Genomic DNA, 15,654 nt, shown 5'->3' with positions numbered 1-15,654 from the left:
TCTCTAATAAATAAACCTATCAGTCCTAGAATAGATGAAGGAATAAGGCATTTTAAAAAGCATACGGTGTTAATGGCATCATCACTTATACTCTGAATCAAAATGACAGGATCACCAACAAACTAAATGAGTACTCTCTGATCTGGAAATATAATTCAAAGGCTCATAGCTTGACTAGTCAACGGTGGTTATAATACTTATTTCTACTTTATTTAAGTCTGTGTTGTCTGTATTGCTAGAGACATAAGTATGTCAATCACTTAATATTACATCATATCCTTTGGAAGAGTTGAGGTTTTCATAAGCTAGTTGAGTCTCCTTATCAATAATACTTAGTTCTATCTTATTAAAATCTCAATATATTCCCACATAGCAGTGACCCTTATTCCCATAATATTCCACATGTTTCCAATAGAAAGATGAATGAGACATTGCCATTGGCCTGTGATTGTGGAGAAAGACAAGAGTACATAAATAATTATGACAATAAAGTGTTTTCTTCAAAATGCTTTGAGAATATAGTGTGGCAGATGCTGTATATTACCCCACATCCATGGTTATTCCTTTCCCTTACTAATTTATTCCATTGATATCTATTAGCCAAAAGCTGATTATTAAGCTGAAAACCAACTAACTAGACCCACTGCAGACAGGAATTGCTTTGCTCTTCAATTCCAGACTTGTGCTTGGGGTTGCCTACTCCCTTTTCTCCTTCTTCCTATCTAGAATGTGAATGTGATGCCTGGTTTGGGGCCATCTGTGTTGTAACCATAAGGACAAGCCACATACTAAAAACGGCAGAACATATGTTGACTTACCACGTCAACGCTTAACTACCATCCTGGAATCCCTGGTAGTGCGATATATAAAAAACCCCTACCTATTTCAGCCACTGTTGTAGGCTGTTCTGTTACACTTGGATTTCATCCTAAGTGATGCAGCAGAGAAGGGTAAGCTAGTGCTGCTCTTGATACCAAGGGAAGGTTTCTTATCTGAAAAACATTGGCAGAGCCTTGAAAGAAGTAGAAGAGCTCAGAAACAGAGGAAGAAAATGTGAACAATGTGGAGGGAATAGTAGTCTGTGTTTGAAGCATGGGTTTGGGGGAGTGGGTGCAGGGATCCCTTTAGGCACACAGATGCAGAAAGGTGGGCTGGAGTTAGATGCTCGAGGGTCTTGTGTTTGAGGCACAGGAGTCTGTAGTTTACTACTAAGTTCAATGATCTGTGGTCATCTTCCATTCACAATCATTTGCGTTAAGGTTCTGGATTAACATTTGCCAATGCACTAAATTGAAGCAAGATTTAGAAAGTGAACTAAGCAGGAAGCCAATATTCTCACAGGTCATGTGGGTCAGTCACTTACTAAATCTTGCTATAAGCTCACATTTGATGACTGCAGCAGCCAATGATGATTTTTTGTGATTTCCCACAAAAAGAGAGGCTTTTCAGCATCTCTATTCATTTGCAGAAGTCCCTCATAACTATTTCTGCTGTGACTTTCCAGGTCTTTTACTTCCCATGCCTCTCCCTCCTCCAGCAAAAACACAAGCCTGATTCCTGTAATCAACACTTTATTGGTAGAGCAAATTTAACACTGGTATACCTGGTAAGCAGCAAGAAGCTAACTTTTCATTAGTTCTTATCTGGTCCTTCTGCCTGTCATCTCTTCTATTCCACCCATGACACTGTGATCAGAATGCTCTTTCAGAGCACACACTATATATTTTCATGACTTCAAACCCTTGGAGGGTTTTCTACAACCCACAAAAACTGTTCCTGACACCTGCTAGATAATTGAGGTAGAGTAGCCTCCCCCATACAGTCTAACATCAGCTCTCTCACTACCTTTGTTTTCAACCTGACATCAAGTTACATCGATACTGCTTTCCTGGCTTAAAATGCTTTTCTGCATTCTATACCTTTGTACATCCTTTCCCATGGATTCTCCCTCAATTTTTATCTCATAAATTTCAATTCACTTATTCGAGATATAACACAAATGTCTATGATCGGCTCTTTGCCATTACCTCCAACCTTGCCCTTGATTGACACCACTAGCTCCCTGCATGTTTCTCAACATCCTACACACACTTCTATTACAGACTAGTTATCTACTATGTCATTTACACTTGCCTTTCTTCCTCAGGAAGACATGACTCTACTGTGAATAATCTTTGTAGCTCCATTGTTTAGTTTAGTAATACCATACTCTAAATACTTTTGAAATCAATGGCTCTGTTTTTATTCTGAATTGAAGGTTTTTAAGCATGGAATAGCATAATTGGATTTGTACCTAGAGAGATACTGTCATGGGAAATAAGTGTGACAAAAACAGTGGAGTGAGAAGAGACAAAAAGGCAACTAAAAGCAATATACAATTAGGAAATGTATGAGAAAATTGGCTACATTTCCATTTGGAGTGGTTACAATCTACGACATTGTCTCTACATTGTCTCTCGAAATCCACATTTTTCTAGGCATTTGCTGCTGAGAATGTGGCAATAGTTTCCCAACAAATTTGAAGGCTGAATTAGTTCTCCGGAGCATCCAGAAAGACTGCTGCTACACTCTTCTACTGTGCTATGAACCCCCAGGATCCTCTAGGATCACTATCTGCCCTAACTTCAGGGCCACTGAAAAGACATCAAAGGACCTCTTCAACCCAACCACTAATACTTGAGGAATAACATCTGTCAGCCGATAGTTAGTGATGAAACATAAGATTGCCCCTTAGGAGATGCAGCACTCCAGCTTTGAGCTGTATTTTTAAGTTATGACTAGCAAGTGATTTTTTTTTGTACCAGGCTTTGTTGAATACAAAAAGACAGACTGCCAGGCGTGTGAGTTTCTGAAAGAGAAGTAAGAATAAACCCCATGAAACCCATCAGATTGAATGCACTAATTGAAAACTTTACATTTGTGATAATTTGGGCCTCAGATTAACTTCCATGCATCCGTGTGGTTATTTTTGCAAAAATTTACTGGCACCAACTAAGTATCGAGGATATAATTGGACGCTACAGATACAGAGGTAAATTATCATCATCATTTCTGTGTCAGACAATAAGGAGACAAATAGAATACAGCCTGGACAACATCCTGATAGGTCTCTAATAAGCAGCCTTCTAGCACCAACATTTCCTGCTTTAAAATACAAATTTCTAAACGTTTTCCAGTTAACATAAAAAATAATCCCCCAAAAAAAAAAAAAATCCCACGATGGTATAAATCCACCATTGCATCAGGTACTTATAATCCTGGTAATCCACAATCCACTATAATTGACATAAGGACACCCCATAAAACATCCCATTTGACCTTGGAGTCAAGTGTACCTGACTCATGTTGTTTCGTACCTGATTCTCTAAGGCCTCTGTCTTTTCTAGTTAAGTAATGCTTCTATTTACTTAACTTCATATACAGCACATTAAAGACTTATGTCCTTAGATGCACTTCTGCCCAAATTACATGCCATTAGAGGCCTTGAAGAGGGTCATTCCTGTGATATTCTATGGCCACTGCTGCTCGGTTGGCTACTGACCTTTATTTAGGTCAATGCACACAGGACTCCCTTCCCCAATTCCAATACCCTTAAATACAAACCATTAGCGTCCAAGGTCCCACCACTAGGTCCATGCTTTTTGTTATTTTATTTGTATAAATGTTGAGAATTTACTCTGTGGATACAACTTGGTGCCCTACTCAGAGGGTGTTTGTTCTGTGAGATTCCCAATATTCCCTCTCCTCCCTCACTTTTGCTCAATACACTTCCTCAGACCCTTCAATTAGTGTCTACAAGTCTTCTTTCGCTTTTCTACCCAGCATCTATGGCCTCTGAGAAACCCTATTTTCCAATTCTTCATAGGGCCCCAAACATTGTCACTAATAACATTTACAAATATTAAACTCCTATAAGAGCTAGCAAACCTACTTCTAGAAAGAAACTCCACTCAGAACTTCACTGGGCCCTCAGTCTTTAGAAATAAAAAAAAAAAATCACAAAATATGTTGTCAGTCAAATCCCCATCATATTTCTTAACACACTGACATAAAACTGTGTTAAAATTGTTTTTTAATTAGCTTTTAGCCTCTAGTGAACTAAAAGTTCGTGATATTTGAGGTCATGTTTGATTCATTTATTGTTGCTTCTGCACTTTGCCCACTGACTTGCACAAAGTGGAGCTGAGAAATATTTGCTGAATGAAACAATAGATGACTAGGTGGATCAACTCACTATGCACCTTTTAGGGTCTAGGGATCTTATTCTACCAGCCTTCCTGTTCAACCTCTTCCCACATCAAAGCCCAAAAACCTCCATTTGTATAAATCCTGACTCCACCCCTTACAGCTATGTGAGTTTGGGAACTTACAACTTAGAAACAGTCTGCTACCTGTAGAATGAGGATCGATGGTAGCACCCAAACAGAGGGCTGTTATAAAGTTTAAATTAGTGAATACATGTAAAATATTTTTTCATAGAGTCTGGCATCTAGACATACTTCAGATTACTATAATTAATGTGCTATATTTGCCAACTTAATTTGAGAATAAATGACCCAGTTTTGTTTATAGAACACTTCTAAAGGGAAATTTTCTCACATCTTTGTTCTCCTTAATCAACAAAGGTTGATGTAGCTAATGCTAATATGAAATAATCTTATGATAGTTTCTTCAGAAATGAAAAAGCCTACTCCATTACCTCTCCCTTTCCAGAGGTTAGCAGGAACTAAAAGAGGCAGAGAAAAATTGAAGCATGACAAGTAAGTAAATGGTAAAAAAATATTCTATGTAAGATTGAGGTTTTATCTTTGTAGGATTTGGTACTCTATTGTCTGTTTAATTGAAGATTATTTCAAAGACTGTCTAATGAATACAAAGTTAATTCATTTTTTTCCTGTGATGAAAAATATATATTAACTTTGAAATATGGTCTGAACCATTTTCTCTTTTCATTTCAGGGACATTTTAGACACCTCTACAATTCAATCTTTTATGTAATTTCATATCAGTAAGGCACAAAAGATTGTGTATGTCAATAACTGATTATTCAGGCATGAAGATAAAACTTTAATAATCAATGATAATATATCTTAATAGATAATATCAGCATATCTTTAATGTGGTAAGCTTTGACTATATCATATAATTAACTTCTTATATTCCTCTTTTATTGAAATCCAGGGGAAATATTATCCTCCATGTTAAAAATATTGATGCTTAACTGATTATCCTTAAGAATAGTAGAGACTTACCGTGCTCATCAGAATACTCATATTAAAAAAAATTATATTGTTAGGGATGGTGGGGTGGCTCAGTGGTTGAGCATCTGCCTTTGGTTCAGGGCATGATCTGGGGGTCCCAGAATCAAGTCCCACGTCAGGCTCCCTCCAAGGAGCCTGCTTATCCCTCTGCCTGTGTCTCTGTCTCTCTCTGTGTGTCTCTCATGAATAAATAAATAATACCTTTAAAAATAAAAATAAATACAATAAATATTTTTACATCTGTTAAGTTGCAGGGCATATTTTATTGCTTTACACACACATACAAATTTTAAGAGGAGATAATCATGTTGACAATTTACTCTGCTCTATTAATTTTGGTAATTAAACTCAAGTTGGTCATTCCAGTGGTGGAATATAAAACTGTGTAAGCCTTAAAAGCAAGCACAGAGGGATCCCTAGGTGGCGCAGCGGTTTGGCGCCTGCCTTCGGCCTAGGGCGCGATCCTGGAGACCTGGGATCGAATCCCACATCGGGCTCCCAGTGCATGGAGCCTGCTTCTCCCTCTGCCTGTGTCTCTGCCTCTCTCTCTCTCTGTGACTATCATAAATAAATAAAAATTAAAAAAAAAAATAAAAAAAAAAAAAAGCAAGCACAGAAATGCTGGAATATTTACTTACTATTTTTGTGATAAGAACACTTAACGAGATCTATGCTCTCAACAAAATTTTAATAATATAATACAGTAGTGTTAACTAAAATAATAATGGTGACAAAGAAGGTTGGAGGAAACTATTAGGAGGTGATACATATGTTCATGGCATGAATTATGGTGATGGTTTCACAGGTATATATTTCTCTCCAAACTCATCAAGTTGTAAAATACATTAGTATGAACACCTGTTTGCATGCCAATCATACTTCAATAAAGTGATTTTTAAAAAAAGAAATGCTAGAATATTTGTGTCTCAAAGCTTATTAGAAGCCCTCATTCCAGAATTTCACTAAGTTTTTAAGGACTGTGGTTGTACTTGGAACTAAGATATTTCTTATTTTCTGGGGTCTGCTAAAAAATTATATAGTTAAAAATAATAATATTATTTCTATAATGTAGATTGCCCATATGAAAGTACTGACTTCAAAACATTTAGTTACATGCAAGCACTTAACTAAAAATAAACAGCAACTTACTATTTGACTATGAAAGTTATTCATTTTTCAATAAAGGGTGATTTTAACTTTTCAAAGATTTCCTAACTTTTCTTTTCACTTTTTAAGCACTATATCCTTCTTGACAGTTTTCAAATGAAATACTGAGAAAAAAAAATGACTAATGAAATTAGGATATCCCAATTACCTTGTAACTTTTCCTTTTAATCACTTAAATGCAAATCAAATGGTTTTTAGAAAGAGTAGTAACACTCTGCCAAAATGTAATGGTCTATAAGCATCGATTAAATCTCTTTTTGTGCCTCATATTTAATTTTTTTACTTTGACACCGTATCCTCACTGGGATTACTCATGGGATCATAGCTATCTATATTTTGCATTTAGATCTGTCATTTAAAAACACTGCTCCTGCTTTAACTTATACAGCCAATGAAAACCCTTGAGTCCTAACATTCTAGAATACATATTATTTGGGAATCAAAACAAAAATACACAGGTTGAAGGAACTACTAGTGTCAGAATTAAGGAAGTATTTTTGCTTGTGACACTTCCCTACTAGAGTTATTATTTGCTTTAGTCTGCTCACACATCATTAGTTATTGTGAAATGTAGAAATTCCAGGATAGAAGGAAGTGCAGTGGGTAGAGAAGAGGGAGACAGACACTAAAATGCACAGTGAAACCTGCAAAGCTTGGGAACAAAGAGCAAAAGCTTTCTCTCACTCCTGTAACAGACATGTTGAGTTCTGTGACAACGAAGTAAGAAATCATGGTAGGTCCAAATGTTCAATTTTCAACCAAGAATTTGGTTGTCGAGACCTTACCAATTTAACCTGCTGGTAAGAAATGTGATGTCACTCTGAATTGAGGCAGAGTAAGTATACGTTAATGTGAAGGTAAGTAGGTTGACATGCTGTCATGGAAAGTTGTACTTTTCTCCAGGCTTGCTAAAGGTCAGAGACAGAAAACATGTGTTATATTCTTTACCCAAGCACACAGCAAATCCAAGAAACTGTGTACCAAAGATACAGTACAGTTTAAAAATACAAATTGTTTCAATAAGAATTAATGAAAATTGAAAATACTTTAAATGGTCTATAATAGGAAATTGCTACTTCTGGTAGATTGAGTCAATGCAGTTGTAAAATTTCATAATTAGGGAAAAAACAGATACAAAAATTCATAAAATAATAAGTAAATAAGCTTAGAACAAAGGCTATATTTAAGCAATTAAGATTGATAAGGTCTAGATGGGAATAAAAACAAAACACTTTGTATGTTAGTGGAATTAGCAGGACTTTCACCCTAAATTTCTTTTATGTATTTTTTACTGTTTACACAAAGTTTTGTGCAACAAAATAAAATAAGGATAGTACAGGGAAAGTGTCTTGGGAATAAAAACAAAACAGTTTGTGTGTTAGTGGAATTAGCAGGACTTTCACCCTAAATTTCTTTTATGTATTTTTTACTGTTTACACAAAGTTTTGTGCAACAAAATAAAATAAGGATAGTACAGGGAAAGTGTCTCATTTTTGATCAATTATAAAGCTAGTAAAAGAAGGCTAGAAAATTATAAGCATATAAACTAAACACATTCTTACTATATATATAGTCCAGAAATATCATTTCTAGATATATACCCAATATAAATGTGAAAAAAGGTTCATCAAAAGTCAAAAGATATGCTCTAAAATATTCTTGGTAGCACTATTCATAATAACTTCAAGCCAAAAACTATTCAAATACCCATCAATGGTAGAATGGATAGGTAAACTGGATATTCACCCAGTTGAATGTTATAGAGCAGGGGGAATGAACGTCTACGATTACGTGCCATAATATGGACAAATCTCAGAAACACAATTTCAAAGACAGAAGAACATACTTGTCTTGTGTCTGGCTTTTCTCACTCAATATTATGTTTGTGAGATTCCATTTGTATAATGTAATTGAAAATCCACAATAAATCCTTTCAGAACAAATGTACAACACTTTAGGCCATGGGAAAAAATGTGCCAGAGAAAACTAAGAATTTCAATGGGCTATTAGGAGTCAACATGTACATCAAAGTTCAAATTTGCTACAATGACATACATTCATTTTACCTTGAAATCTTTATAATAGTTTCTCGTTATAAAACCTATGTGCATGCCCATATATGTATGCATTCTATATATGTATACATTAGACATGTATACATATGTGTGTGTGTATATATATGTATATGGAGATATACACAGATCTTATCACTTTACAATAGAGCTATGCCTGGACAAAACCATTGTAAGTTAAAAATACCATAAGTTGAAAATGTATTTAGTATACCTAACCTAGCTTTAACCTAACTTAAATGTGCTCTGAACACTTAGATTAGCCTACAGTTGGGCAAAATCATAGAACACACATCCTATTATATAATAAACTATTGATTATCTCATGTAATTTATTGAATACTGTACTGATGGTGTACAAAAAAACAGAATGACTGTAAACTCTTGTGATTACATGGATGACTGGGATCTGTGGCTGTTGCTGCTCCACATCCCAAGAGAGTGTTCTAGGGCATATCACTAGCCCAGGGAAAGGTAAAACTTCAAAGTATGGTTTCTAGTGAATGTATCACTTTCACACCATCATAAAGCTGCAAAGTCATAAATCAAACCATCCTAAGTTGGTCTGGGGACCATCTACATTCTAAAGCTTTTCTGTGGCAAAAACAGCTATATGTCTACCAAAGTATTGTCTTCCCTTTCCATAGTAAGAACTATTGCTGAGAAGTGGCCACTTAGCCAGGGACTCTCTTTACTAGACCCTCAACTCTTCTCTCCTCAGGTGAGATAAAATGACTACTTCTAGCCAATGGAACATGAGCATAAAGGATGTTTTGGTTAAGAACAAGCACACTTTCTTCACATTACCCTCTTCCCTCCATTTGCCAACAGGATCCAGAAAATCCAGACTAAAACTCCAAGATATTATTTGATGAACAAATCATAAGGTGGACAAAGCATGAGTCTCTGAATATCCACACAGGAGGCTGCCCATCTACCAGAATCATCCACATTGACTGAACTTTTACATGAGCCAAAAATAACCTATTAAGTCTGAAATTTGGAGGTTTGTTTGGTAGCAAATTAGTTTAATATAGTGTTTTGAGTTTTCTTTAATGCTGCCTTGACCCAGACTTGAGACCATGCCTAAAGGCTAGTCAGTTTCCCTTTTTGAAGTTAAGACCACACTCTAACCATTTCTCTTATCGGCGCTCACACACCAGCCTACTAAGCTCCTGCCCTCATCATCCTCAGGCCATCTACAGTCTTTGTGGCCCTGGAGCCCACAAAATCATCCAAATTAGCCAATCTATAAGAAGACTAAGAAACCTAGATAACTCTATTCTTCTTGTACATAATGTGCCCTCTATAGCTCCAGCTTGCTCTTCTCCTGTCCCAGGTGCAACTCTCTTTGTGACCCTGCCTCAAAGCCACCTCTTACTTGATTAAAGATATAAGTCACAAAGATTTCTGCCTTTCATCTATCCAAGTATTGTGTCCCACCATCAAAAGAATCTTAAATCTTATAAAATATGAATTCAGGGCTATCTTAATTAAAATATATCCCACACTTCTTTCTGTAAAATACGTTTAGCATTCAAAGATTTAATATTTGGGGGGGGGGGTTCTCCCAAGAATACCAAAGGTTCATTACAAGTAGTAGTTTGTATATTTGCTGAAACACAAATTTGAATAACTTCAAGGATGGTTGAATACACATGCTATTTAACTAGCAATTGGGTTTATGGAGTTGCCCAGTATCTGCATTTCAATGTGGTTTTGTTCTTGCCTTATTAACTACCTTTGCAGAAAATATAGTAAAGTGCCAAAATCTGTATTTCTTTGTGAAAAACAATCATTGAGTGAAGGATAAACTTCAGTGAAATCTGAGAGGGTTGAGGGCAGCCCGGGTGGCTCAGCGGTTTAGCACCGCATTTAGCCCAGGGCGTGATCCAGGAGGCCCAGGATCAAGTCCCATGTCTGGCTCCCTGCATGGAGCCTGCTTCCCCCTCTGCCTGTGTCTATGTCCCTTTCTCTCTCTCTCTCTCTCTCTCTCTCATGAATAAATAATAATAAAAAAAATCTGAGAGGGTTAACAGGGCACAAGAAACAAATGGCTCTGCACAGAAATGTGATTGAGGAATATGTTGAGAGACTGTATAAATGCAGTAATTCTCTTGAATTTCATGTTTTCCAAAGATATCAACCATATCTCTCCAAAATGATAAAATCTAATCCTACAAATGCATAGGTATTACATATAAACCTATATAGTTCAATTTTTTTTCTTATCTTGTTGGTTTTGTCTTTGTCAATCTACTCCATTTTTTTCTTATATAGTACTAATATGAGAAATGTGAATTATTGGAGAAAGGGTCATTGTGAGCAATTAGTACTTGAAATTAGGGGAAAAAAAACAACAATCTCAGTATCTTCATCCTACTTACCTCCTCCTTCCCCATTTGTACAAAGAAGAGCATATCTGGGACTATTTAACTGGAAAATTTGCAAGTTGGTGATATGTGAATATTATTAGGAAATGTGCATTACTTTGTTTACTAGAGGCTTTGGAGATTTAAAAAGGAACTAAGAAGGGATCCCTGGGTGGCGCAGCGGTTTGGCGCCTGCCTTTGGCCCAGGGCGCGATCCTGGAGACCCGAGATCGAATCCCACGTCGGGCTCCCGGTGCATGGAGCCTGCTTCTCCCTCTGCCTGTGTCTCTGCCTCTCTCTCTCTCTCTCTCTCTCTCTCTCTGTGACTATCATAAATAAATAAAAATTAAAAAAAAAATAAAAAATAAAAAAATAAAAAGGAACTAAGAATAAAACATACACACTACCATAAGTACAAATTTATTGTGTAAATAATACCCATTCATATAACACATCAATTAAGTTAAATCATCTATTAAACAAATTTCTAACCAATGACTTAGCAGAACTATTCAGTTGTAGATTTAAACAACCAGCTAAAGGTAACAATGAAGTATACCGGCTAAGGTCACAGGCTCTGGAGTCAAACCATCTGGGTTTGCATTTCAGTTCCTCTCTCTATTGCTGTGTAATCTTGGATAAATCACTTCATCTGCTTGGACTTGAGTCTGATCATCAATAAAACAGATATAATAACAGTAATATCTTATAGTGTTGTGAAGATTAACTGAGTGAAGATGTATAAAGTACTTAGAACTATGCCTAGTACTAATGAAATACTGCTTATCACTATTACTTGCTATGAAAGATAGAGTCCAAGTGAGGTGATTCTAGCTCTGGACTAACTCTCTACATAATCTTAATAATCTTAATATCTGGGTCTCCAAGTCTATATCTACAAATGAAAGATGTGGGCTACATCATTTCTAAGGTCTTTGCTGACCCTAATTTTTTTGGAAATCAAATAATTACAGAAATCACTTGACTGTCACCTCAGTTACTATGCTCCTGATGACATTCTCATAAATGCTTTAAAATAAGCTGTGTGCACAATCTTTAGTACAGTGGCTGGTTGGTTGAAAGGGAGTTCTGAATGAATCAACTGCTGAGATCTTTCCAGATTCAGATTATATTTTTCTTGCTATAAAAACAATAGGAAATGGTGAGTTTAAGAAATTTCATTCCATAAGAGATATTGTATCATATTTGTGGATCACTAGTGTAACCAACGTAAAATAAGTTTGCACTGATAAATGCCATGTTGTGACGGACTCTCTCATGTTAATCAGTTTATCTTAACTTTTTAAGAAGTAGATTTATGATATGTCATTTAAATACCAAAATTACATGTTCCTTTGTAAGGCCAGCTCACTACTAAAGAACACTATCTGCTATGTATAATAAATTCAGCATAACACCTGATTTTGTAGTTACATTACTGCACTGTATTAAAGTAAATTTGTATTAAGAATAAAAGGAGAGAGATCATTTAGTAGCAGTTTCAGATAAAAGGTGAGCATTTGTACAAGATTTTCAAAAGTGCCTTTCTCTTTCAATACTGCCTTCATCCAATAGTGTGGCCATGGTCAAAAGATGTCTATGGAAATTAACTTGAGGTATAATACAATTTGGAAAATAATTATTAGTCAATTATCAACTTTTAAATGTGATTTTTAAAATCCTCACACACTGAAGTCTATAACTGCTGTCATTCTGCCACAGATTGCACCCGATTTAATCAGTTTTAAACTAAGACGCAGATGGCTCTTGTTCCATAAAATCTCTGGTTTCTTTCTCCTTCACTGACCATAGTCAATCTGCATGAATCTCATAGCTGAGACTTAACATTTTCTTCAATTAGCCCAGGGCAGTAATAAATCAAAGATTCATTTCTGGAGAAGACAAACCTTACAGATACAGTGCTGTGAATATCAGATAGACATCTGTTTTGTGAAAGAATGTTGCTACTGGTGATCAGTTACACATTAATACATAATTTTCACTCATCTTTCCTGGGTCAAAATTGTATTATTTTACTCCTATTTTATGTTACTGAAGTGCAAGCTGCTTTAATTAAACGGATACATAATAATCAAGATTTACTCAGGCCAGATATAATCAATGTATATCTTTTCTACTTCAGCTTCTTGATAGATCTCAAGCAGAAGGCAGTAAACTGGAACCAACTTCACCACACTGATCAGCACAAACCCTGACCATATTTTTCCTTCTAGTAGTTGGTATGAAAGTGTTTTTTGGAAACACATATTGGTCTTATTTAGAATATACTTCAATAAGCTTTTTGAAAGATAGAAACTATGGCAGAGCTCAAAAATCTGAAATTAAGAGAAACTGTTATTAAGATCTCTTGGAAAGAAATTAAGGACAAAAATGACTGATATTTGAGGCTGGGTGGGGAAAGAGTAAGGATAGGGAAGGCTCCAACTGGGAGGAAGAGCCAAGGAGAAACTTCAAAAGAGAAATGTATGTAAGGAAGTTTTCAGTTGGAATGTAATATAATATGATTTTGACTCCTCCTGATGACCCCTGGAATTATCAATTAAATTACCTTCAACAAAATTACATTATAAATTTGATATGAATGTTTTTTGTAGAAATCAGAAAAGAAGCCCAAATCTTGCAACAGGAGAGAAGAGTCAAAACAGCAGGGGGTGGGAGCAAAGAATAGCAGAAAACAATGCCTCATGCATTATGGCACTGGGTCATTTTCCAAAACCAGGTAGGATGCATCATAAGTTCTCCATGGCATTCCAGTCAGATTCATAGAGTGGATGTTTGGAATTTGTGTAAATAAAACATTACGAAAAATGTCCTGGCAGTAATGGATAGAGCATGAGGGTAGAGAAGGGGAAGAGCCATTTACCTCCATTTATACTCTTGTCTGAGCTCCACAGATTTTGGGACTGGGCCTGAATCTGACATTTGTGCTTTAAAAGATCATTTTGTCTATTTTTCAGAAACAGAATGGAGGCAAAAAGGACTGGTAAAAAGCATAGTATTTAGTAATATGTTGAATATTCCTAAAAAAGTCAATATGGTGTAGCCTGGGTAGTGATAGTGGGGATGGAGATAATTTGACAGAACTTGGTGTTTGATTGCTGTGGGGGTTGAGTTGAGAGAGAAGTCAAAGGTAATGCTCAGATTTTCAGTTTTCACAACTAGGTTGATGATAGTAGTTTTTAGTACAATAAAAAACAAAGAGGAAAAATTGTTTATAGACCAATGATGTTGACCTCAATTTGGAGTATAATAAAAGTGTTTGTGTGTAGGGTGCCTGGGTGGCTCAGTCAGTTAAGCAGCTGCCTTCAGCTTGGGTCATGATCCCTGGGCCCTGGGATGGAGCCCCATGTATTACTACTCCCTGCTCATGAGGAAGCTGCTTCTCCCTCTACCCCTCTGCCCAGTTTGTGCACATTGTCTTTCTATTAAATAAAATCTTTAAAAAAATAATAAAAATAAAGTGTTTGTAGGACTCAAGATGGAGAAGCCCAATAGGGCACTGGATTTTGTGATATAAGAGCAATATGATAGAAAAATACATGTGGGATTTATTAGCAAACAATAGTAACTAAAGCCCTTGGAGTAGATGAAATCAACTGAAAAGTGGTAGATGAAAAAAGATCCAAGGACAAATCAGTGAGTAAACCCAGTATTTTCAGAGATAAGAAGAGAATTCCACTATTAAATGTGTCCCCCAATATAGGTAGTATGTTGCAAAGAAGGTTAATGAAATAGAGTAAATAAAATGAAAAACATAAATCAATTCATAAAATGAATCAACAATATTAAATTCAGCTTATGCTTCAATAGCCAATACCACCCCACCTAATCCTGGGGATGTTGCCTCCAGAGATTTTCAGCAATTTTTAAAATGTATTTAATATATGCAATACACAAGCCAGTATAAGTACCCCACTTCCCATCCATGATATTCTTTAAATGGTTGTTTTTAAAAATCATTAAATTGTGCCATATTTAATAATTATAATTGAAACTGAAAGTAGTTGGTCATACTATTATGTATTATTTACAATAACTGTACTAAATTAACTTATTGACTGCATTGAATACTATATGCCAGACACTATGCTAAGAACATTTCACTCATAATCTCATTTAGTCCTCATGAAAAATTTATAAAGCAGCTACTATTATCCCCTTCTTACAAATAAACAAACTAGAGTTTAGGGAAATTAAATAACTTGGTTACAATCACAGACTTCATAAGTGCCAAGCTGAATTTTGAACTTAGGCTGATCGATATCAAACGTCTTAACATTATTAATTTATTTTGATGTTGGGAAAGAAAAAGATAAAGATACTCTTAGCAGTTAATTTAGGTTTAAGTGGCCTTTCTTGACTCACCATAATTTATAATAATAAGTAATTTGAGGACATCCACATATTGACTTTCTTATGTGCTCTCTATTAAAAAAAACTGAATCAACTTTGAGTTAGCTATTTGTTTCTGCAACATAAGTGACTAGCATATAATCAGTTTTAACTGAAGCAGTTAAATATTAATTTACCTTGGTATATAATATCCAACCAATTCTTGGCACCTGCATTACTCAAGTTATAACATAGAAAAATCTCATTAGCTTAAAAGAATTGAGAAAAAAATTTTTTGAATACATGAAAATTCCTAACTAGAGCATATCATATCTGAAACTCAGTTTGTTAATTAAATCATATCTAACACAAAATTACGACTAATTCTAAAGAAAATCACAGAGAGGCAAATTCTAGGTAAAATAATGT

Source organism: Canis lupus, chromosome 22 (genome assembly GCF_011100685.1).
Source record: "Canis lupus familiaris isolate Mischka breed German Shepherd chromosome 22, alternate assembly UU_Cfam_GSD_1.0, whole genome shotgun sequence".
Taxonomy (NCBI): domain Eukaryota; kingdom Metazoa; phylum Chordata; class Mammalia; order Carnivora; family Canidae; genus Canis; species Canis lupus.
The sequence above is the reverse complement of the archived record's forward strand: the minus strand, read 5'-3'. Positions refer to the sequence as shown.